We start from the raw sequence: 25,315 nt of genomic DNA, 5'->3' as shown, positions 1-25,315 counted from the left end.
CACAAAGTGGTTTATCATTAGCATAGCATTTATGTGATAGTTGCACCAGTGGTTGTGAGTTATTAGAACACTGAACATCTTTTCTGGGATGTTTCACACCTGGGTAAGGCTGTGATTAGCATGCATAGCACTTCCTAGCATTATGAAAGCTAGCCAGTAGAAATAAAGATTTCTCCATTTTCTATGTCTCAAGTGTCTGTTGGCTTGAGAAAAAGGATCTCAACAAACAAATTCTGACTGGTAACCAAGAGCAATGGCTATAGCATATAATGTTTGGGGATCTATTGGACTCTCTTCCTAGCAGCCCCTTGAAAAGAAGTAATACATACCTGGCACTATGTTTTTATTTTTTAATTTTTTAATTTTGGTGTCTGGGAGAGGCACTGGTGTTATAGGATAATTCTATTTAAGCTTTTTTTTTCATATATGTGTATATTTTAGAAAACTTCTACCATAGTAGGTCTCCATAAGACTTTTTAGAGGTCTTTAGTGTTAATTATCTTTCCCTGTACTTTTCCTTCTACCCTTCCCTCCATCTCCCACTCAACTTAATATTTCTTTGCATTCTGGCTTCACATCCTTGACAGATCCTTCATGACCCCTTATTAGTATCCTGATTTATTGGGGCGCTCTAGTTTAAACACACATGTCTAAAGACTCAAAGTTAGCATGTATATATGACATAAAACGTGATATTTATAGTGCTGAGTTTCACTTACCTTGCTCAGAAAGATCATATCCAGCTCCATCTTTTTATCTGTGAATTTCACAATTTTCATTTTATTTACAGCTAAATAATAGCCCGTTGTTATGTGTACCACATTTTCATTGATTTTCATTTAGATTGTCCATCAGTTGTTTCCACTTTTTTGGCTATTAAGAATAGAATAGCAATTAAAATGGATGAGCAGGGATCCTTGTAGTAGGATATAATGTCCTTTGGGAATGTGCCCTGGAGTGTTACAGCTTAATTATATGACAAGCCTATTTCTAGCTTTTGAAGAACCTCCACTTTGATTTCCATAGTGTTACATCACTGTGTACTCCCACTAGTAGTAAATGAGTGATCCCTTTACCCTACATCCATACCAGCATTTGTTGTCATTTAGTTTTTGATCTTAGCCATTAAAAATAAATCTCAAAGTAGTTTTAATTTGCATTTCCTTAATGGTTAAGGTTAATGAACATTTAAAAACATTTCTTGGCAATTTCTGTCTCTTCTTTTACAAAGTCTCTATTTAGTTCTCTACTCCATTTTTAATGTGAGAGTTCCTCTTCCATCCTTGATATTTAGCTCTTATTTTTTCTGTGCATATCTCAGATACCAACTTTCTTTCAGATGTACAGCTGGTAAAGTTATATTTCCCTGTTCTGTAGGCTGTCTCTTTTCTTACATGATGGTATCTTATGCTGTAAAGAAGATTTTTAGTTTCAGGAAATCTCATTTGTTAATTGCTGGCCTTAATGCCTGTGCAAACAGAGTTCTAGTTGAAAGCCTTACTTTATGCCTGTAAGTAAAAACTTTTTCACCATTTTGTCCTATGATAGATTAGGGTATCAGGTCTTATACAGAGGCCTTTTATCCATTTGGAGCTGAATTTTGTGTGGAGTAAGAGATATGGATTTAATTTCATTCTTCTACATGTAGCTATCCAGTGTGACCAGCATTCATTTTTGAAAAAGGTATCTTTTATCCACTGTGCATTTTTTTACCTTTTTGTTAAAACTCAGGTTGTCATAGGTATGAAATTATGTTCATATCTTCAATTTTATTCCTTTCATCAACAAGTGTGTTTTGATGCAGTCCCAGGTTGTTTTAGTTACTATAGCTCTGGAGTATAACTTGAAATCAGATGTGGATAGACCTCCAACAGTGTTTTTATTGTTCAAGCTTGCTTTGGCTATCCTGTTACATTTGCTCATTTCTTTGTTTATTTAATTTGGTGTGTATATGCTTCCACTTAAAACTTAAGATTGTTTCAATTTTATTGAAGAATTGTGTGAAGTTTTGAGAAGAATTGATCTGACTCTATGGATTGCTTCTGGTAAAATGGCCATTTTCTGAATATTATTCCTACCCAGTCCAGGAGCGCTGGAAGTTTTTTGTCTTTAGATGTCTACTCCCAGTTCCATCTTCAGAATCATAAAGATTTTGTTATACAGTTCTTTCACTTTGCTAATTAGAGTTGTAACAGTTTTCCAGACCTGTTAGGGCTTTTCCTAGGAGAAGTACAGAATCCAGATGGCAGTTTCCCAAGAGTTGATCTTTCTTCCCTTCTCTTTTGTGATTTTAATCAAGGCATTGTTAATTCACTTTAAAAAAAAAAAACTCTCTTATAAGCACAAAATATTAATATCTAGGTGAAATGCTGAAGGGTGGAAAAAGGGAAAACTGGCAAGAGCATTCCTTCAAAATAAAACAGTTGTTTGTTCTTACAGGTGTCTGAGTTGGAAGTCTATTTCAATAAAACCAGATGTAAAGACCCTCAGAACATCTCCCAAAGAAATACAAAGTAGTGGAAATCTTGTCTTAGGGTCGGTGGGGTTCATAGCCTTGGCTGTGCCACTTGTTCTTTCGTTGACTTTTTTTCCCTTTATTAAGACAGTTTTTTTATTCATTTTACATACCAACCACAGATCCCCCTCTGTGTTCTCCTCCCTCTCCCCATCTCAGCCTCCCCCGGCAACCCACTCTCCATTCCCTCTTCCAATAAGGTAAAGCCTCCCTTGGGGAGTCAGCAGAGCCTGCTACATTCAGTTGAGGCAGCCCCTCCTCCCTGCACCAAGGCTGCACAAGGTTTCCCACCATGGGTAATGGGCTCCAAAAAGCCAGTTTGTGTACCTTAAGCAGTCTAAGATACACAACTGTCTCACTTATGCAGAGGGCCTAATCCAGTCCCATGCAGGCCCCACAGTTGTTGGTCTAAAGTTCATAAGTTCCTATGAGCTTGGTTCAGTTGTCTCTGTAGGTTGACTTTTAAAAATGTAACAACCATGCTCAACAAAATACCCATCTTCCAATGTATCTGTTAAATTAAAAATAAGAGGCAAAACCAAAAATAAACAAACAAACAAAACCCTCGAAGGCAGTCACAATTGCCTGACTTGTTTGATCTTGTGCACAGTATAGAAACTCAGGAAGGCTTTCAACAGCACATGAGACTAGGGGATGCTCAAACTTCCTTTTGTTGAAAAAGTATAAAATACTCATAATTCCAAGTTTGAAAGGCCCACAGACAAATGTCCTTTGAAAATGCCACAAGACAATTCAGGCACCTGAGCTTTTTGTATACTGAATGGGATGCTGTCAAAATGCCAGTTCTTCTGGGTAAAATATTCCCCATCCTGTTTCAATACTTCCAGTGAAAGGTCTAGTATCAGTGTGAGAAGTTCTCCTATGAAGTCATCTGGAGATGTCAAACCCTTGATCACAAAGTCAAAGTATCTCTCTTCCTCAGCATACTTTTTCAGTACTGGAATATACCATTTTATGAGACTCCGAAAGGAGGGTCCTTTAAGATTGTCTAAGACATTAGCACATGTGTTTTGCCTGTACTTTTACATCTACGAATCATTATCTGATAAATCCCTACCATAGTGACTAGTTTTAGTTTCCATTTGACTATTGCCCTCAAAATATTCCCTCACATCCACTTCTTAAAATCAGTGCATGTTTTTGTAATCTTTAGCAATGCCTGTGATTGCCTTAATATACATAAAGTCATTCTCTGACGAATTAAGATCACCACTAACAAGGACAGTATTTCCAAATGCTTTGAGTACAGACTTTTAGTATTGGGATACAGTAAATCTTCATCATACCTTTGTCTATATCATACTCAACCAGGTGCCCAGTGTCTATTTGTGGCATTTCCTCAAAATATGTGTAGTAATTGGTTCAACCATCCAGCATCATAGTGGTTCACTTTTTCATCCCCCCTTCACCCTATTTATTCAAAAGTTGGTATGTTTCTTGTTTGTCTTGTGCATCACTGTTCTAACTCTGAAGGCCCAACAATACCAATATATAGACAATTTTCCATTTTTTGTTAGGTTGCTGAATAGTTATGGTGTTGCCAGGTAGAGAGATTTTTAAGTGATCTTACCATCAGCTTTATGATTTAGCTTGAAGTCTACCATGTTGTGCCCTGATGCTGCTTAGAGAGGGAAGCTCTGTGGGTCACCTGGGGTAGTACCATGGGAGACTAGGAGGATGCTGCATCTGAGGTTGTTGAGGGCAGGCAATTTGCTGCTTTGTAGGAGGATAGGAGCTAGATTTATCTTTTAAAATTTCTACTACCTCTTAACATTGCCATACTAGATACCAAGCTCCCACCACATGACCCTTTGGAGAACAAACTTTACCTATATTCCAACCGTGATATTCTCTTCAATTGCATCTACACTATCTATAAAGACTATATATTTAGGTACAAATCTCCTGCTTGAATTATATAGTCTCCTCCTGGTCCTATTTCCTGGAGGTGTGTTTTACCACATTTTTTAATAGCCTTGACTTAGGAGATAGGATTCACATGAAAGACAAATCCACAGAGATACATGTAAGATAATGGCATTAGCTATTTGAAATGAAAGGAAGATGAGAAGTCTTTTATTTAAAAAAACACAACCTGTAACTTAACTATTAAAATGATAAAACTATTACATTATCCTTAACATTAGTTGTGTTAAATTTGGTCTAAATCTGGCTATTATTAACACAGCACCAATAAAACTGGCTGCTTAGACAGTTTTAATTGCTGTTTTTTAAAAAGAAAATTATTATGGACACCAGGAAATCTGAAGGCAAATAGATGGGACTAGAAAGTCATCCTGTGTGGGGTAACCCAGACTGGGAAAGACAAACATGGTGTGTACTTACTCATAAGTGGATATTAGCTGTAAAATAAAGGACAACTATGTTACAATCCACAGGCCCAGAGAGGCTACAGAACAAGGAAGGTTCTGGGGGAATACCAAGATCTCCCTAAGAGGGAGAAATAGATTTCATGAGTGGCTGAGGGTAGGTGGGGATGGGAACATGAGCAATCAAGTTGGGAAGGTTAAAAGGGGGAGAATACTGAAATAGGCTACTGGAAAACAGGAGCATTTCAGTGTCAGGTAAAAAATCTGGCCAATAGAATCTCCCAGGAATCTACAAGGATGGTCCCAGCTAAGACTCCTAGTACTAGCTGATACATAGCCTGAACTGACCATCTCCTGTGACCAGATTGGTGCCTAGCCCAATTGTCATCAGAGAGGTTTCAACCACCAACTGATGGAAACAGATGCAGAACCACAGCCAAACATTAGTCAGAGTTTGGGGAATCCTGTAGAATAGGGGGAGAAAGGATTGTAGGAGCCAGAGGGTTCAAGGATGCCAGAAGAAAATTCACAGAATCAACTAATCTGGCCTCATAGGGTCCCACAGAGACTGATCCAGCAACCAAGGAGTGTTGTAGAATATTATTTTAAGATGTGTTACATTTGTTTACGCTGTAGACCATTTGATTTAATCATGCAAAGATGTGTTTGCTTTGTTTATGTTGCATTTGTTAATTTAACTCTGTGAAGCTGTGTTACTATGCCTGTCTAAAACACCTTATGGTCTAATAAAGAGCTGAATGGCTAATAGCAAGGCAGGAGAAATGATAGATAAGGATGGCAGGCAAAGAGTATAGAAGGAGAAATCTAGGAGGAAAGGAGAAAGAGCAATAGAACAAGGAGAGGAGGAATTCAGTGGCCAAGCATCCAACTACACAGTCAGACACACAGGGTAAGAAGGAAAGAAAAGGTATACAGAAATAGAGAAAGCCCAGAGGCAAAAGGTGGATGGGATAAGTCAAGTAAATCTGGGGAATGACAAGCCAAGCTAAGGCCAGGCATTTATAATTGAGAATCAGCATCCTTGTGTGACTTATTTGGAAGCTGGCTAACAGGTCGCCCAAAAGAGGCAAAAGAGTAAGAGTAAAAAAACCATGGAGCCTGCTGGGGACTGACCTAGGCAGTTTGTGTATATGTGACTATTGTGTAGCTTGGTCTTCTTGTGGGACTAATAACAGTGGGAGCAGGGCTGTCTCTGATTCTTTTGATTGCTTTTGGGACCCTATTCTTGATTTCCTTGTCCAGCCTTAATACAAGGTGAGGTGCTTGGTCTTACTGCAACTTGATATGTCATGCTTTGTTGATGTACATGGGAGGCCTGCTTTTCTGAAAAGAAATGAAGGAGGAGTGGATGGGGAGTGGGGAGAGGTACTAGGAGGAGAGGAGGGAGAAGAAACTGTGGTCATGGTGTAAGATAAATAAATATATTTATTTAAAAAATGGATATAGTAGTGTATTACAACATTTTTCTAAAAAAAAAGTATTTAAGCTTCATTTGGTATCTATAGTTCTAATCTAACAATGTTTGCCCTCCCTTCATGTCCTCCTTTCAAAGGCAGTAATACATACAAATCACACTGGCTATGAGAATTTCTTTGAAAAGTGGAAAACACAAGTGACATGCTTTTAGTCTTCATGGTCTACCCAAGACCAGCATGGATCCATGACTCTTGTCATGAATATCAGGACTAGGCAACTGGACATTGTTACCTTTTTACAGCCCTTCAGAACTCTGATGAAAGAAAATATTTACATGATGGAATTGGTATATAATTATTTATGTAATTTGTTAATAATTCGGGAGATGAGACCTTTTCAATTCAAACTTCATATCCTTGTATATTTTATACTAATGTGATGTGAATTTTACTGATGGTAGAATGTCATATCATATGACAAGATTTCAGTACTACATTTGATCAATTTACTCATTTTCAATAAATGTTAAGATCACTACATAAGGTTAATTACTGAATTGCTGTCTTTAAGGTTATTTCTCTCTGAAAGTACTATTGTAAGTGGAAGTGGAATTTTGTATTCATATTGATAGCAAAGTGTTTTTCTCCCTAAAAGTAGAATTTCTTGTAAGAACAAAAATTCTAAGCTATGATAAAAGAAGGGGCTATTCATATATCCACACACAACTTTTTGATATGGATTTTTCCCTCTAAATTTAATTTTCTTTCTGAGTCTTCAGTTGACAGTTATATGTCACTTTCAGTATAGAGTATAACTTTTGAGATTTCCTGTCTTCCTAAATAAATTGTGGTATTTTGTTTTTGTTTTATAGGGGCGAATGCGCATCTTATTTTTCCATCTCCTGACTATATAGCACAATGCTTTGTGGATAGGTAGGCAAATTTAGTTTAGAGGAAACTAATTTTTTGTTTGTTGGGTTGTTTGTTTTTGAGACAAAGTTTCTCTGTGTAACAGCCCTGGCTGTCTTGGAACTCACTCTGTAAACCAGGCTGGCCTTGAACTCAGAGACCTTCCTGCCTCTACCTTTTGAGTGCTGGGATTACAGATGTGCAGCACCACCACAAGGATAGAGGAAGGTAATTTTAAGAAAGGAATTTATGAGTCTTCTTTCCTCCTGTGCCCCAAGTAATCCAATATTCCTGGAAATGTGTGGTTGAAAGCACTATGCTAGACATGAAAGGTGCTTTGTGATACTTTTCCCTGAGGAATTTATAAAATATTTATAGATATTGTGTGTGTGTGTGTGTATATATATATATGTATGTATATATGTGTGTGTGTGTGTGAAAGAATCATTTATAGATTTACATGAGCGATTTGACTCCCACTGCTGGAGGAAATTAGAAAAGTAAGTGTGTATACAATAGGTGCTAATGTGAAATCATACCTGAATATCCCAGAAGAATTAAATGATAATTTATAGTATTTTAAACTTATGAAACTTTTAAAAAGTGACTTTACAAAACTATTCATTAGCAATGGAAGGCTCCTGGGGAAATGAATGCCAGGTGTCCTAGAACTTGGTTCCTGAGTGACTACTCATGCTCCATCAAATGGTCCCACACGTATGTTCAGGCAGGCAGAACATAATGGACTCAGTGGGTAATAAATAGCTGTAATAATTGCATGAATATATGCATACTGTATGTGTCTACAAACATATATTCACACACTATCCATATATTCATGTACACTTATACATATGTTATGTATTACTTCTATATTAATATTGCACAAACAAGATTTAACCTAAACTACTAGAATTTCCATGAGTGGTATTAATAGTTTAAAATTACACATTGATATGTGAGGTTTGGCTTACAAATTATTAACACCATTTTAGTCATTTTTGAGACAAGGGAAAAGAGAAGATGTCTGAGAGCAAGAAAATAGAGGAAGGAGAGGGAAGTGGGGAGGAACTCAGGGAAGCTTTGAAAATTTAAATAGCAGTAATTGTAAGAAAGTCAGATTGATGACTAACTACTTAATTCCATCGTATGGGAATTCATCAGCAGGACAGAAGCTTACTGATGCACTGACCAACATCACTCCATTTGACTGTGGTAGCAAGTGCACTACCACAGGAAATCGTGAGTAACAGTATACTTTGCTAATTGTGTTTACAGTCACAGGATATAAAGCTCCTATACCTCCATGATTTTGTCCAATCATTTTGTAGACCATTGTTGAATCATCAATATACTCTTTCCTTTGTTTTGATCAAAATTATATTGGTTGTGCTAACCTATTAGTGCCTAGAGAAGATATGAGTTAAATTTGCATGCTTTAAAGGAAGAGAGCATCATTTCTGCTTTAAGATAATATTAAGAAAATGCATGTAGGAGTTTCATTCAGCACAGACTCTAACATACACTTAAATCACTCTTAAAATAGAAATCCGTCTAATTCTTTTGGGTGTCATGAATTGCTAATGTCAATACTAAGAATATGTTCTTTTGTTTGAACTGAGGAAAGCAGGAACATGTAAGGTGAGACTTATAAAAGCTATCATTTGAATCAATGCAAATGTTAATGTGTAGTATTTATTTCTTAGCCTCATAGTAATTAACCTTAGTATATCATATTTATAAAAGATTTTGTGCATGCTGCATGATTCTTTAATTTTGTTGTTTTGAATAATTTATCATTGAGCTGAAGCATTTTCAGACAGATCTAGAAACGAATGTGTATAGTAACGTTGGTAATAAATAGTTTGATAAGAAATAAAAAATACAACTAAAATTATAGAGAAAGAGTTACATTGTAGAGAAGAATGGGGTGCCGAGATGAAACCACCCACAAGCCAAGAAGAATGGGATGTGGGGAAGAACGGGACGCTGAGATGAAGCCATCCACAAGCCGAGAAGAAGAGGCATCTGAAGTCCAGAAACACCAGCCATTTCCAGAATGTAAACTCCTGAATCATGACAGGACACTGGCAGAATTTAAGTTTATCGGGTACATGGAATACTCACACTGAATGTGGTAGGTCTTGTGTACATCCTGCTTCACAAATGAGTCTGTCAGATACGCTAAGCCTATAGGCTGAAGATGATGCCCCAACACTGTGGAGAAACCTCAGGTGACTGTCCAGGCAGCTGGCTGTTTCTGTCAACTCACAGTTTTTTTTTTTTTTTTTTTTGAAGTTGCTTGTTTGCAATTCCTGTTTTACTAGGCAATATTATTTCCTTCTCAGGTCTCTGAGGGAGTTGAAGATTAGATAGTTGTGGTAACAATTTTCTTTCTTAAGAGATTCAGAAAAGAAACTCACTAAGAAGTGTTAAGTGTATAAATACAAGTTAGGATAGAAAGTGAATCAGGTACATTTTGGACTCACCAATATATAATAGATAATGAAATATTTTCTCTGAATTTGTCAAATGCAAATGGGCATTGTTAATGTATTTATTGTTTGTATATATTGCATATAGCTATTGTTCTTATTGTATATAGTTTTTTTACATTAGTTATAACTTTTTAAATTTTTAAAAATTTTTATTAGACAAAAAGGGGGAAATGTAGTGATATTTTATTTGTATGTTAATAAATAAAGTTTGCCTGAAGATCAGAGGAAATAGCAAGCCATTGTAAGTAAAAATAGAAGTTAGGTAGTGGTAGCATATTTCCTTAATTTGATTACTTATCAGGCAGGGTCTCTGTGTGTTCAAGGCCATACTAGGGTACAGAGCCAAGCATGGTGACATTTGCCTTTAATCCCAGTACCAACCATAGAAACCTGGAGGTCTTTACAGACAGGCAGTGAGAAGGAAGTGAGGTAGCCAATGAGTGGGCAAACAGCAAGGCAATAAAAGCATGGGTAAGACAGGAAGTAAAACACATTTGGAAGCTGCAGAATTGGTGAGTTAAGGTTCACTGGTGGCTTCTCTGATCTCTAAGGCTTTCACTCCTATGTTTGGCTCCATGTTTTCTACTTAATAAGACCTTTTAGAAATCTGTCTACATTACATTCTTAACAATTTTGGATTAAGCATAGTGTGCAATATAAAGTTTATCAAAAGTATTTTCAGAGGACTGGTTCTATGACCTCCACAGATACAAAAGTTTGAGCACATACAAATTCCTCAGGTCAAATGGTGTGGTATTTGCAGCTAATCTGTATACATATCCCTGTGTGTGCTTTACATTATCTTTGGAATGCTTGTAAAAGCTAATATAATGTCAGTGCTGTATAAATAGCAGCTATAGTGTATCATTTGATGGAATAATGGAAAGGAAAAGATGCTGTACATATTCAGTATGGATCAGAGCCCTAAGCTCTACAAGAAGCATTCTCAAGGTGGACAGTGCTTAACCTGGAGGTAAACATAGGGTTTGTACAATGGTGGGATGCAATCTACCACATGGATTTCAATTCTGTGATTTTGGCTTTGTGTTCAGCATGCAGCAAATTAATTATTTGTATTAAATTTCTGCTATTTTTGTAAACATTTGATCCATAGTTGGTTTAAATATTTAGATAGAAAACTGACAGGTGTGAATTTAAATACTGTATTTAAATAAACTTACAGTTACCTTTTAGCTTATTATCTTTTTTGTTACCTTTATCATACCAATCTTAATTCCTCTATGTATTCTTTATATAATATACTTTCAGGTAGGTAAACTTAAAATAATATGGTGTTTCTCTTCAGAAGATGTCAGTAATAATTAAGCTTACTTGAAATTTCAAATAGTCTGAATTGGTTATAGTGACAAAAAAACTGATATTTCTGTCTGCTGGTTTAAGAATGGATACCATTACATAGTGTAAACTGATAAACGATAAAACTGAGAGTCCCTGTTTGGCAAGTTGTGATTTACTCATTCATAATTAACAGCCCTGTATCTTTCAGAACTGCTTCCAGACTAAAGTCGCTGTTTCTGTCTAGAACATCCATCCTTACACAGTCCCCGTGAATCCCACTGCATTTCCTGTGAGTGTAACTGTCTGATCAGCTTATCAAATGCAATCAAGTACTTTCAGTATGAAAATGCTATTGTATTAATCACAAAAATTCAAAGACAAATCATGTGCCATATTTTCAAAGAGCTTATCTATTAAAGTATGCATCTTTAGCATAACTATCCTTAGAGGAAGTTTGTAGTAAATAAATAAAGGGTTGTATAAACAGAGGAGGGATAGGAAATACTGGATGTGGGATTGAGAGTTCCATGTGCTAGCTTTGGATAGTTTTGCACTGCTCCTATTGCATGTGTTTAATCTCGACATAGCCACTTAGTAATTTAGTGGGTTGGGCAAGTTGCTTGAATTTTTTAGTAGATATATATTGTGTACTGTGGGGTCTTACCCCATCAGGAACTTAGGTCACCTCTGAAGAGGTGGCCTGGAACCAAGGAAAGGTAAGTGCACAGCTTGGCCATTTCCCAGCCTTTTTCTTACCTGGAGAATCAAGCATAGCAAAGAGTCAAGTCAAGCAAGAACTCCTTTATTATTAGGCAGTAAGCCTCTTTTATAGCAGAAAACCTCAGAACTCTAGGAGGGTGTGGAAGGAACCAACCAATTGCTTTAAAGGTCACCCTATACTCATTTCTTTGTTTACGAGCTGTTTATGCGCTGACATCATCTCCTGATTTTGTATGTAATCTCAGCGTAAACAACTTGGGATCCATCTGTCTAACTTCCTCTCAGCACCATCTTTGCAGCCCATGTATGCCCCACAGTGTACTTTCTATTTATCTATAAATGTGCCAATCACAGTGTACATGTACTTTGCAGATTTATTATTGAAATTCTATGTGTTAATACATGACACTACCTGGCATATAAACATTGCATGCAAGTATTAGTTACTGTTAATAGTGGCATTATATCAAATGATAATATATAAAACTCTTAGCAGAATTCTTGTTTCCCTATAGATACCAACAAAATTAATAAAAATTCTATTTGAGCAGGAGAAACCCCTTGATGAGAAGTAACAGCTTATCCACTGATGTGACAAGCCTACAAGATGTAAAAAAATATTAACAAACAAGGGTCAGGGCAGGATTCTGTTTTTTGTCTTTACAAGATAATAGAAATACCCATCTTCCAGAAATCATAAGGCCTTGGACACCTAGATGTCCACAGCAGAAAGGAAGGAACTATTGGTTGTGGTGATATTGTGTTCCCCAATATATTGTGCATCCTAATAAACTTATCTGGGGTCAGAGGACAGAGCACCCACTAGATATAGAGACCAGAAAATGGTGGCACACACGCCTTTAATCCTATCACTTGGGAGGCAGAGATCCATCCGGATCTCTCTGAGTTTAAAGCCACACTGGAAACAGCCAGGCATGGTGATGCATGCCTTTAATCCCAGTAAGAGAGCCTTTAATCCCAGAAAGTGATGGCAGAAAGCAGAAAGGTATATAAGGTATGAGGACCAGGAACTAGAGCTGGTTAAGCTTTTAGGCTTTTAGCAGCAGTTCAGCTGAGATTCATTTTGGATGAGAACTAAGAGGCTTCCAGTCTGAGGAAACAGGATCAGCTGAGGAATTGATGAGTGAGGAAGCTGTGGCTTGTTCTGCTTCTCTGATCTTCCAGTGCTCATCCTAATAACTGGACTTGGGTTTGTTTTTATTAATAAGACTCTTTAAGATTCATGATACAATTGGTACCAGTATACTCTCCTGGGCAATATTTCTCTGCCTAACATCAATATCTTTAACTCTAGAATAACTATGGTCCCTATTTACTTATAAATCATGCTGGCTTTGGAGTTGGATTGTAGCTCTCTCCTTTTCCAAACCCAAGCATATTGTTAAAAGAAAAATTAGGATATTCTGTCTCATGTCAGAAGAGTCAACTGGTGTGAGACAGAAGAAAACCAATGATCTAGGGACCATTGTTTTCAAGATTCTATTTCTTTCCATGCTTGTCCTTGCTTTCTGGGATACTTTCTTGATTCATCATAAATCCTAACTTTCCATTTCGATATTAATAATGTTCAAGTTTTCCACAATGAAAAATACGTCTTTCCAATAGCAATCTCTGAAGTCTCCAGAAGGAAGACTGGGCCCCACAACAATGACTCTACCCAATTTAGAATGATGCCATTGTACCCAAGAACATTACTCAGTGATCAGCTTTGGACTGAAAACTCTTTAGGACAGTTCCCAGATGAGATAGTCCATATTACTACACTTCTAGCTGGAATCTCAGGCTACCTTACCCATTACTCTGAGACTGGCTATAGTCTCTAAAGCTAGTCCTTTGATACCTAACTAAGCTTTCTTACAGGACCCCACAGAGATACTAAATAGCAGGAAGCAATTTTAAGAAAATGATGCCCCTTCTCCCAAGGTTTTACTTTTCTCAGGGTTATGGATGACTGCTTATAGGGTTGGGTGGTGGAATAATAAAATTTAGAATCAGTATTCTCTTTAAGAAAAGAAAAAGGGGAATGGATAGGTATAGTATATTAAGGTAGATTATTATATATACTAGTCAACTAATTTAGTAAAATATCAGCCTTAGAAAATTTGCACTGCTATAGATTCTTGTATATTGATACAAATATAAACCATTTTTATATTCATATTTAAGATAATTTGTATATTGATAAAAATTCAAAACTATAATTGTCATATTGTATACAAATATCTACTGTTTGAAATAATTTTATATTGATACAAATGTAAAATTGTATTTGTCATACTGTATGTATGTTCTACCTCTGCTTAGGATATTTTGTATATTGATACATATTGAGGATATTGTTGTCATATTGCACATTGCACTATAAATTTCTACCTTTGATTAAGATATTTTGTGTATTGTCACAAGTTCAAGGTCATTGTCCTGCTACTGTACATCTGTTTACAGACTGTTTCTATAATGTGAAGCCTTAGTCTTTAAGTTATTTAGGATGAAAAGGATCATAGGTTGATAGTCTCTCATACTTGTCCTTGTTTATAGTCATGTTAGCTAGGTTTTCTAGATATACAGAAATATATCGGATGGATAGGTAATCTTCAAATACTTCATAGACCTAGATAATATGGCATTTAAAAGTATTATCAACTTAGATTGCTGTTGACATGAGGCTTAATTGCTCCTAGCAGCAGTGATCAACACCTGAGAGAATGTTGGGCTTCTAAGACACTCCATTTGGAAGTCTGTTTTCTTGGTGCACAATGGCCTGCTACTCAAAGAACTGCTCTGCCTCAACTGCTGACAATATGAATGCTGTCCTTTCAGGATGAGCAGGAAACAAGGAAAAACAGCTACCGAACCTTGCCAAGACAGGGTAAGATGCTCTTTCAAAATCCCTGCTTCTGAAAATGGTCTGTCAGATATTCTAGGCCTTTCACCAAGTAGGATGCTCCAATGATGCTGGGAAACTTTAGGTGACTTTCCACACTGCCAGATGTCTCTGTCTATTCTCACGGGAATTTTAGAAATTGCTTATAGCATGAATCTTAAAGGTACTTATTAACAAAATCAAACCTAAGCCAGGTATTGGGGTGAATGCTGGAAGATCAGAGAAGCAGAACAAGCCATAGCTTCCTCACCTCACCAATTCCTCAGCTGATGCCGTTCTCCTCAGATTGGAAGCCTCTGAGTCCTCATCCAAATGGATCTCAGCTGAACTGCTGCTCAAAAGCCTAAAAGCTTAACTAGCCAAATGCTTCTAGTTTCTGGTCTTTGTGCCTTACATATCTTTCTGCCTTCTGCCATCACTCCCTGGGATTAAAGGCTCACTTCTTAGGATTAAAGGTGTTTGTCACCATGCCTGGCAGTTTCCAATGTGGCCTTGAACTCACAGAGATCCAGAGGGATTTCTGCCTCTGGAATGCTAGGATTAAACCTGTGTGCTACAACTGCCTATCCTCTATGTTTAATATTGTGGCTGTTCCATTCTCTGACCCCAGATAAGTTTATTGGAGTGTACAATATTTTGGGGAACACAATATCACCACAGTTGCTTGCTTGTGTTTTCTGTTTTCTCAGGTATTATTATGTTCCTTCTCAGGTCTTTGATGGAGTTGAAGACCACAGAGTTACAGTTACAATCTTAGCTAGCACATATTAAGTACTAGACTCAAATTCTTTGGGATTGGACAGCTTTTGGAATAATCTCTGTAACATGCCATTTACCTATGTGCTGGACATCTCTGGATTCTAGTATGTGTCTCTTATTTGATGTTGTTCTTGCTGGTTGTAGTTCTATTTTTGTTTAGGTTATTACTCTTCCCCTCTCCTGGACAATACTTGATAATTGTTCCTATTGTATATATTTTTGTATTAGGTTAGAACTTTCTTATTTAGACAAAAGGGGGAGATGTAGTAGGTAGCTGTTTTGTCTATGGCCCTGAAGCACCGTCTGTAGAGATGCAGCAGGAAACTGCTCCACCTGCCTATGATCTTGAAGTACATGCCCCTGGGCATGGCCTCATGGACCCTTAAGAACTGAGATGCACATAGGCAGGTCTCTTCTCTTGCTTGTGGTTTTGGAGCTGGGACTGCTATGGATATCGCTCTGTGTAAATAAAGTTCTGATTGGCCAGTGGCCAGGCAGGAAGTATAGGCGGGACAAGAGAGAAGAGAATTCTGGGAAGTAGAAGGCTGGAGAGAGACACCGCCAGCCGCCGCCATGAGAAGTGACATGTAAAGACACTGGTAAGCCACAAGACATGTGGCAAAGTATAGACTAACAGAAATGGGTTAATTTAAGATAGAAGAAGTAGATAACAAGAAGCCTGCCACAGCCATACAGTTTCTAAACAATGTAAGTTTCTGTGTGCTTTCTTGGTTGGGTCTGAGCAACTGTGGGACTGGCGGGTAAGAGAGATTTGTCCTGACTGGGCCAGGCAGGAAAACTCTAACTACATGGGACTGTGTTAGGAAGCCAGAACAGCATTCCAGAACCTGTGACTATTCTGTTACGTAGAGGGAGTTTTTTCCCCTAGTACATTCCTTCACCCATTGAACAGACTCTGTGGATTCCTCTTTATACAAGATATCTATGCTGTATTTTAAGAAGGTAAAACCAAGCCAAATTAGAATAAACAAAATGCATATTCACACGATAGATGAGGACTGCCATAGTCAGACAACTCTTCAACAATTTAAAAAGAGAAATTAGTCATTGTGTCTTTAAGGGACAGGTTTATTAGTATCTTATTGCAGCTTGAAACAAGCTTATTATGTATAAGTTGAGCCTCAAACTCATAATCCTTCTGCTTCAGTTTCCCAGATGCAGGGATTACAGGTTTGTGCCCCTACACCCAGCTAGGGCAGGAGTGGAGAAGAGAAAGGCTTAGGATATGGATATATGGCTATACAACAGAGTGAGGTACACAAACCAAGAGAGAGTGGAAATCACCAGATTTGGCTGTGCTTTAATGCTTTGGAAATACATAAAAATAAACAAACAAACAATAACAACAACAACAAACAAAAACTTTCAATATTTAACCTCACTTAGTCATTACACGTGGGTGAAATAACCACAATTATTCCTTTAAAAAATTGCAATGAAAGCAATTTTATAGACTAGGATGTGCAAGTTCCAAACCCTAGAATTCCCTTCCTTACTAAGTTAGTAAACCAAACAAGTACCTTATCCTAATTAAGATTCTGTGTATTTGTGTTTGCATTGAAAGCTAGATCCATAGTGACTTGCCTACTTAACTTACAAAGTTAAGTAGATTCTGATGAAGGACGTGGATTTGTGGAAACTTAATGACTATGTCTATCCAATTCTAATTTCCCTTTGTATTTTACATTTGTTTTTACAGAAGATAAAAATCAGTGCAGTATCTTTTAAGAGGTATGCACCATGGGTTAGACTATGTTAGCATCTACATATGCTTGACGGTAACATCTCTCAAAGGTGTGTTGATTGCATGTGGCAAGGGTATCAGTCAATATTCTGACTTTGTCTTATAATGTACAATAAATTGCATGGTTTATTTAAAAACAAAACAAAACAGAAACTTATTTCTCAGGTTTCTGGAAGCTGGAAAATCCAAGATTAAGGTGCTTGTAGATTTGATGTTTGTTGAGTTCACATTTTCTCATTTAAACATCTGACCTTCTGCTCCCCTGGTGCAAAAGCACTAATCCTCTTCAGGATATCCCTGCCCTCATACCTCATGCAGTCACAAATGCTCCCAAGTCTGTCCTAACAGCAGACTTCTCAGGGTTAGGCTTATTACACGCTTATCAGAGCATGTGTGGTACAGGTCTATATGTTCTAGTGTCAGGATTCTGTCAACTGTTCAGGTTTTCTGTCATGAATTAATCTAGAGATTTTTCTGATTTTTTTTTCCCTAAAAGTTTGGACAGTACCCTGCATTTAAAATACATAACCAATGATTTATGTTTCTGAACAAAATCGGTAAGTAACCAAGATACAATGCTTTACAATGCAAGACAGAGAGTAGGAAACAAGCCCATTGGCGATTTAGAAATGAGGACTTCCATGGGTGAGGCAAATACTGGCAACAAGGAGGCAAGGGCAGACATTAGGGCATGCGGACTCTTGACTTGGGCCTCAAACAGTGGGTGAACCTTCTGTGGTCAGAGCTCAGCAAAGGAAGTCACTTGATCAGAAAAGTGGTAGTGCAGGAACATGAGAATGAGAGCGTGTATCCCAATCAAAGTTGTTTCATTAATGAAAAGTAAACACTGAGAAATAGTGTAAGAAGAAACGAAGTTATAAAGGAGGGCTGGGGCTTGAATCTCTATGAAAAGGAATCCAACTGTACGTTAAGTAGTGTTTGTTTGCGTTTGAAAGAGAGGGAAAAGTCCCCTATATCTGTTAGTCTGCAAGAGGATTCAGGGGGCTGACCTGAGGTGTGGTCTTGCCTCCTTTTTGACATCCTCTCTAAATCAAATACCCTCAGGAGCTGATAGGTTGTATGCTCCTAAACCTAAGCAAAGAGCTGTATTGTTAGCTGAGTGTTACAAAAAGCATGCCATTTTCACTTTTTTATGATGTGTGAGTGTATAGTTTGTGTGTGTGTGTGTGTGTGTGTGTGTGTGTGAGTGAGAGAGAGAGAGAGAGAGAGAGAGAGAGAGAGAGAGAGAGAGAAACAAGTAGGCACATGTCACTGCGAATGTGTGGAAAATATCAGCTAAGTAACCACTTCCCACTTTTAGGCAAGGTCACTTGTTGGTCACCTCTGCCTGTGCCACACTCACTGGCCCATTAGCTTCTGGAGATTTTCTCTGTCTTCTTCCCTTCTCACCATAGGTGCGCTGGGATTACAGGGCCTATTGCTGCATGAGTTCTGGGGATCTAGTCTGCTTCTCATGTCTGCACAGAAAACTTTTTATCCACTGAGTTATCTCCCCAGCTCAGACTTTTAAAGTATCAAATAGTAGAAGAAAATTACACATTTAAAAAATCCTACTTGTGGAACTGGGTACACAGTTCATTGAATAAAGTGTCCCTTTGGAGCAGGAGCACCTGAGTTTGCCTTCCAGAAGTGTGGTGTACTTGTGATCATAGCACTGAGGATGTGGAAATAGGTGGACAACTGGAAGTCACTGACTAGTCAGGTCTCTTTGAAAACTCCAAACAAGCGAGGAGACCCTGCCTCAAAAAAATAGTGAATACATGTGAATACAGCTGAACCCTCTACAAATGAGCATTTACACACACACACACACACACACACACACACACACACACACACACACTGAAATCATACTTTCATGATTACTGTCCACTGCTGCAGCAATTGACTTAACTTTTAGTTCTTAATTTCGAATAGCAAGTTCCTTAGCAGAACTATTATTGGGATTTGTACTTTGAACTTTTATTTATTTTTATATTTTTATTTATTTATTTATTTATTTTTATTTTTATTTTTATTTTTGGTTTTTCGAGACAGGGTTTCTCTGTGTAGCTTTGCGCCTTTCCTAGATCTTGCTTGGTAGACCAGGCTGGTCTCGAACTCACAATGATTCGCCTGCCTCTGCCTCCTGAGTGCTCGGATTTTATTTTTAAAGATTTCCTTTTTTTTTTTTTTAAATCCACATGTCTGTGTGTATGGATACACATTTTGTGCTGGTGCCTGCAGAAGGCAGAAGAGGGTCACCATCCCCTTGAGTTGGAGTTACTGGCAGTTGGGAGCTGCCTAACATGGTTCTTGAGACCAAACTTAGGTCCTTTGCAAAAGCAGCAAGTCCTCATAACTGCTGAGCCAGTACTACAACCTATTGGTATTTGCATTTTGTAAACATTTCCTTTATTTTGGCGGGAGAGAAGAATAGAGGTAGGGAGAAAGAGTGTGTGTGTGTGTGTGTGTGTGTGTGTGTGTGTGTGTGTGTGAGAGAGAGAGAGAGAGAGAGAGAGAGAGAGAGAGAGAGAGAGAGAGAGAGACTATTATTTCATAGTTGAAAATACTTAACACTCTAATGAATGGATTTACTATAGTTATAGTAGTGAGATTAATCAAAGTATTGACAATAGTGAGAGTTATATGGTAGGTAATATAAATTTTGAACTTATTTCCATATCAGGAATATTGTGTGTGTGTGTATATGAGACTCAAGGAATTGAACTACTGGTTAGTTGTTGTTTTGCTTTTTGTTTGTTTGCTTGTTTGTTTTTGTTTTTGCTGTTGTTTTGCTTTGTAAACTTGAGGTAAACTATAGTCATTTGGGAAATCGAACCTTAACTGAGGAAATACTTCCACCAGATTGCCTGGATTGCCTACAGATTGCAAGTCTGTAGGGGAATTTTCTTGATTAGTGATTGCTGAGGGAGGCCCAGCCCACTAGGGATGGTAACATCCTTGGGCATGTGGTTCTGGGTGTTCTAAGAAAGTAACCTGTCATTTAAGGTAGTTAGGGCTAGGACCACTTTCTCTAGAGAGAGTTCTGCAACATTTTCTTCTCACCTTCTGCCTCTAGGTTCTTTTCTCGAATTCTTACCCTGACTTCCTCAATCATGGACTGTAACAGGAACTACAAACCAACTAAGCTCTTTCCTCCCTGAGTTACTTCCAGTCATGTTGCTTGTAACAAGAATAGAAGGCAAACTAAGGCAGGACCCTGTTCTTATCATACTACACAATTGCTCTTCCACTGAGGAATATTTCTATCAATCCAATGAACTATTACTCCTGTGAAAAACCTGCTGTCCTGTAGTCATCCCTTCCTTCTGGATGAGTGAATCTGTGGCACATAAGTCACCAAGCTTGAAGAAGGTCACACAGTCAGAAAGCAGTGCCCCAGTCATTGGCCCAGCCAGTGTGGCTCCAGGTTCTCTACTCTAGATGGAATATTGTTGGAACATGAATCTTGACTCATGAGAAGCTAACAAGCTTTGGTCACAATGGCTACGAATAGATTACAGTTGCTGTTTACTTTTATATTTTTTAATTGGTAAAAGTAATTAGCCTTTATCTGAATGAGTACTCTTTGCCCTATTAGCATGTCTTGTTAACTACAAGCAGAATGAATCCTAACAGTGAATGTGAAGTTACCATTTCTCCATCCTAAAATCAAATCACAACATTTCATCATTTTAAAATTCATGACATTATTCTGAAAGTGTAATTAGTTGCATTATTTTGCTGTTATTCCAATGCTGTGGATATCGCTCTGTGTAAATGAAGTTCTGATTGGCCAGTGGTCAGGCAGGAAGTATAGGCGGGACAAGAGAGAAGAGAATTCTGGGAAGTAGAAGGCTGGAGGGAGACACCGCCAGCCGCCGCCATGAGAAGCAACATGTAAAGACACTGGTAAGCCACGAGCCATGTGGCAAAGTATAGATGATCAGAAATGGGTTAATTTAAGATAGAAGAAGTAGATAACAAGCAGCCTGCCACGGCCATACAGTTTCTAAACAATGTAAGTTTCTGTGTGCTTTCTTGGTTGGGTCTAAGTGACTGTGGGACTGTCGGGTGAGAGAGATTTGTCCTGACTGGGCCAGGCAGGAAAACTCTAACTACATTCCAAAATTATACTCTGTATTTAATTATGTAAAGTGTTATCTTCTTTGGGTTATACCAAAGACTTAACTTCAAGTGCAGCTTCATGATCTGGTTTGTTAACACTCTGCTCTCTGTACATTCATGTTGATGAGAAAAAATCCTTGTGTATTTTCTTTCCTGTGTTCAGATACTTAAGCCTCATGTATAATTCCTGTTCTCAGGTTTGTCATTTAAGGTAGTAAGGGCTAGGACCACTCTCTGTAGAGGCTAATGTTGGACAAATCAGCTCTGCTTTGAAAAAAATATAAACCCCGCCTAAATTCCATTGGTCCTATGCCTGACGCTCAAATGACCAAGTAGTAAGTAGAAGAATTGTACTGTTTGTAATTAAATTCACAGTCTAAATTTGTAGAAACAAAACCTTATTCCTGAGTCATGAGCTGAGTATATAAAGTGATGACTGACATTGGCTCCTTCTATACATTGTAAGACACAAGATTCTGCTACCATGGAAACTTATGTAGTTTATTTATTGTCACCATAATGGCCAGTAATAAAGTATAGCCCTCTAAATAAGTTGTATGCCTTTTGAGTAAAAGCACACATAGAAGAATAATTTTTAAATGTTTTATCTCTTCTTTCCTGCAGGTAACGATACTTAAACTGTTTGTTGATTATCATTTGTAAACACAGTGTTCACTCTACCCTTACTCCTCCATATGTTAGCATATTCATCTCTCCTTTCTTACATGAGATAGATACATTAACAAATATTCTGAGGAAAAACTAGAAAAATTTCTTAAATTTTATTATGAAAAAAACATTTGCCACACTGCTGATATCTGACAACATTCAACAGTCTTATAATAATTAATGACAGTGTTTCAAACAACATTTCTTAACATTTTTCTCTACCTGAGCATATTTGGTATGTTAAATTAAAAATTACAATGTGATTTTCTCATAAAACATTTATTACTAAAAATGTTTTAAAATTTTATTTGTACTTTTACACTGGAAAGCAAGGATATCTACTGCAGAAACTGGAGATCAACTTTAAAGTTCAAGTGTCTTTTCAAGATGGTGAAATGAATATAAACTTTAAGGAAAATGTCAATTTTATTCTATACAATTACACTAAAAATGAAATAAAGAACAATGCATTTTAAAAATTGAAAGGGAAAACAGAAAACTATATTCTTTTCTGTAGTATATTGACTTTGTTATAAGCCTGCAAAGTTTATCATTATATGTTAAATATTGTTCTTTCTTCTTTTCTTTTCACATGAAAATAATATTGTTGCATTCAAACATGTGATGGTTGTTTAAGTTTTAGATGTAGCTGATCCATTTCTGGGTCTTGTCTTTATCACCCATAGGCAAGAAGCATTCTTCAGTGGAACAAGGTGATATTTATTGTTGTAAAGAAAAGTTGGTCTGAGAACACAAAAGTCAAGTTGGTCTGAGAGAGACAAGCCTTATGTAGAAACATTTAAACAAATGAAAAGGGACTCAATTAGGTGCTGAGTTAATGGTAAAAAAAAAAAAAATCAATCCCTGACTTTTATGGGCATGTTGTTGTTTCGTGGGTGGGATAATTATTTAAAACACAACATATATAGTTTGGCTCTAGCAGAGCAGAGAATTGAGTGTTGCTTGTCAGAACTGAATAGAACAATGGACTTCACAGGAGAATGTACAGGACTGCTCACACCTAGAGGTCTTCCAGCTTATGTTCACTGTCTTTCCTCAGCACAGTTTGTGTTTTGTTTTTCTTTTAACTTGTCAGTACCTCCTTAAATGAAGCCTTCCACCTACTGAGGTCATGGTGCATCCTCCTTCTGAACACTTGCAAGTTTCAGGTGTGCACAGAAAGTAGTGAAGAAAGGAGTGGAAGAGAAGGAGAGGCTGTGTGGCACGGTGGTGAGACAACTCTGGAAGACAGCTAAGGTTCCCAGGTCTCCACTCATGCTGTGCCCTTATGAAACACTGGGGGAAATTTGTTTAACTCTTTGGAGGTCCAAATATAGATTATTAAAAAGATGCTAGGAATGCTTGTTTTATGGGATCACTGTGAGAAGGCGTAAGATAGTATGTGACAGGGTAGAAGTGGGGTTAAGGAGATGGTCCTTAGGCATCTGCTCATATCTAAAAATAAAATGCATCAAGAATTAGAGGTAATACTGATAGCTGATGGCTGCTAAGGAAGGAGAATAATTGTTCTTTAGGAGTGTGATCCATTGTAGTTTGACTCTGCTTCAGTGGACAGTCCCATATCTGTGCATTTATGGGCAACAGGAATTGGACTCAATAGGAGAGAGAGAGAGAGAGAGAGAGAGAGAGAGAGAGAGAGAGAGAGAGAGAGAGAGAGAATGAAGCTGGAAGGATGGGATGAAAAGTACCAGCAATTGGAGGTGTGTGTGATGTATGTTAATGTAACTGAGAAAATGTTGTAGCACATGTGAAATTCTCAAAGAACAAATAAAGATGTCATAACAGTAATGATGATGATGATGATGATGATGATGATGATTGATGATGATAATGATAATGATAAAGCTCTTTAGGTTGGCAAGATGGCTTAGTGAATGAAGTGCTCTCCGCTATACCTGATATCCCAAGTTCAAAACCCACGATTTACATGATTGAAGAAGAGAATAAACTCTTGCAAATTGTCCTCTGACTTCCACATGCATACTACACACACACACACACACACACACACACACACACACACACACACACACGAACACATGTTCACATACTCAAATTAAAAAAAAAAAAAGATCATAGCTGCTAGAATGTTCATGTGGGTCACAGATGTGCCAAGATAGCCATGAATGCACCCAAACAGAACAAACTTATGAAATTACTTTTGTGAGATTTTTTTTTCTGCCCCCTTTGGTACCTACAGTCCTCATGCATGACCTTTGTAGATAGTCGTGTCATATTACAATGTCAGAAGGCTGCTCAGGCCTGTCAAATGCACAAGCATTTGTGTGTTTATGGGAGGAGAGTCTTATGAAGTCAAAGGTACATTCTACATAATTTTGTGAAAAATAAGAATTAATGCAGCTGGGTGGTGGTGGCACACACCTGTAATCCCAGCACTTGGGAGGCAGAGGCAAGCAGATCTCTGTGAGTCTGAGGCCAACCTGGTCAACAGAGTGAGATCCAGGAAAGGCTCCAAAGCTACACAGAGAAACCCTGTCTCAAAAACACCAATAAATAAATAAATAAATAAATAAATAAATAAATGAAAAAAGAAAAGAAATAAATAATGCACAATTATGTCTACATTGTTGAAAATAATTTATATGAAATGATCCCTAAAATGAGTGTGGATATTAGAAATATCTTCCTGTATATTGAAAGGGACAAACTTTAGAAATTAAGTTCACTTTGGGATCTAAATTTACTATCTTTTACATTTTTTTCAAACTAGATGGCTCACTTTTTCTTTCAGTAACATATCTTCAAATGTTACCTTTTAAAATCCACTTACTTTTCCAGAGTCTACAGAAGATTGTCAAGGATTCTAAAGTGGGGCAAGTCTGTGCTACAAAGTAGGATAGAGAATGGGGAAGGTTGAGTGTGATGGTATATGGTACTGAGTCTAAGGTACAACTGGAAGATGTCCCCTAGCTTTTGAGGCCTGTGGAGAGGGCGATGTAGTTATTTACCCATGGCAGAAATTTGGCCTTATAGTGATGGTATTAAGAGAGGTATGCTATTCTCTGTAGATGTTCTCGCTGTCCTGTGAACACTGAGATGTTGGTCATGGTTTCTTTTCTTGTCTTTGTTTTTCTTTTCCTTTTCACCAGACTTCTTGATGGAAGTGGCTGTGTACAAGCTGAAGGCATTTTGTCTCTGGAGTGATGTAATGTACCATAGCAGCTGCCATGGCAACAAAGGACAGCCATCTTCTGAAGAGTATACAATCCATTTAGAGTGTTGTGACCAGTATTCACAGCGATTGAACTTTTGACTAAAATGGCAGAAAATGCTCTGGGATAATTGTTGCATAAGAAACTTAATTGTATGAATCTGG

At 37.5% G+C, this 25,315-nt stretch overlaps 1 pseudogene; it reads right to left on the bottom strand.

The window, feature by feature from the left end:
* Positions 1-3,207: 3,207 nt before the first annotated feature.
* LOC118593860 lies at positions 3,208-3,871 on the bottom strand (annotated as a pseudogene).
* Between the last annotated feature and the right edge of the window lie 21,444 nt (positions 3,872-25,315).

Source organism: Onychomys torridus, chromosome 12, assembly GCF_903995425.1.
Source record: "Onychomys torridus chromosome 12, mOncTor1.1, whole genome shotgun sequence".
Classification (NCBI taxonomy): Eukaryota; Metazoa; Chordata; class Mammalia; order Rodentia; family Cricetidae; genus Onychomys; species Onychomys torridus.
Note: the sequence above shows the minus strand (reverse complement) of the source record. Positions and strands in the feature narration are given on the sequence as shown.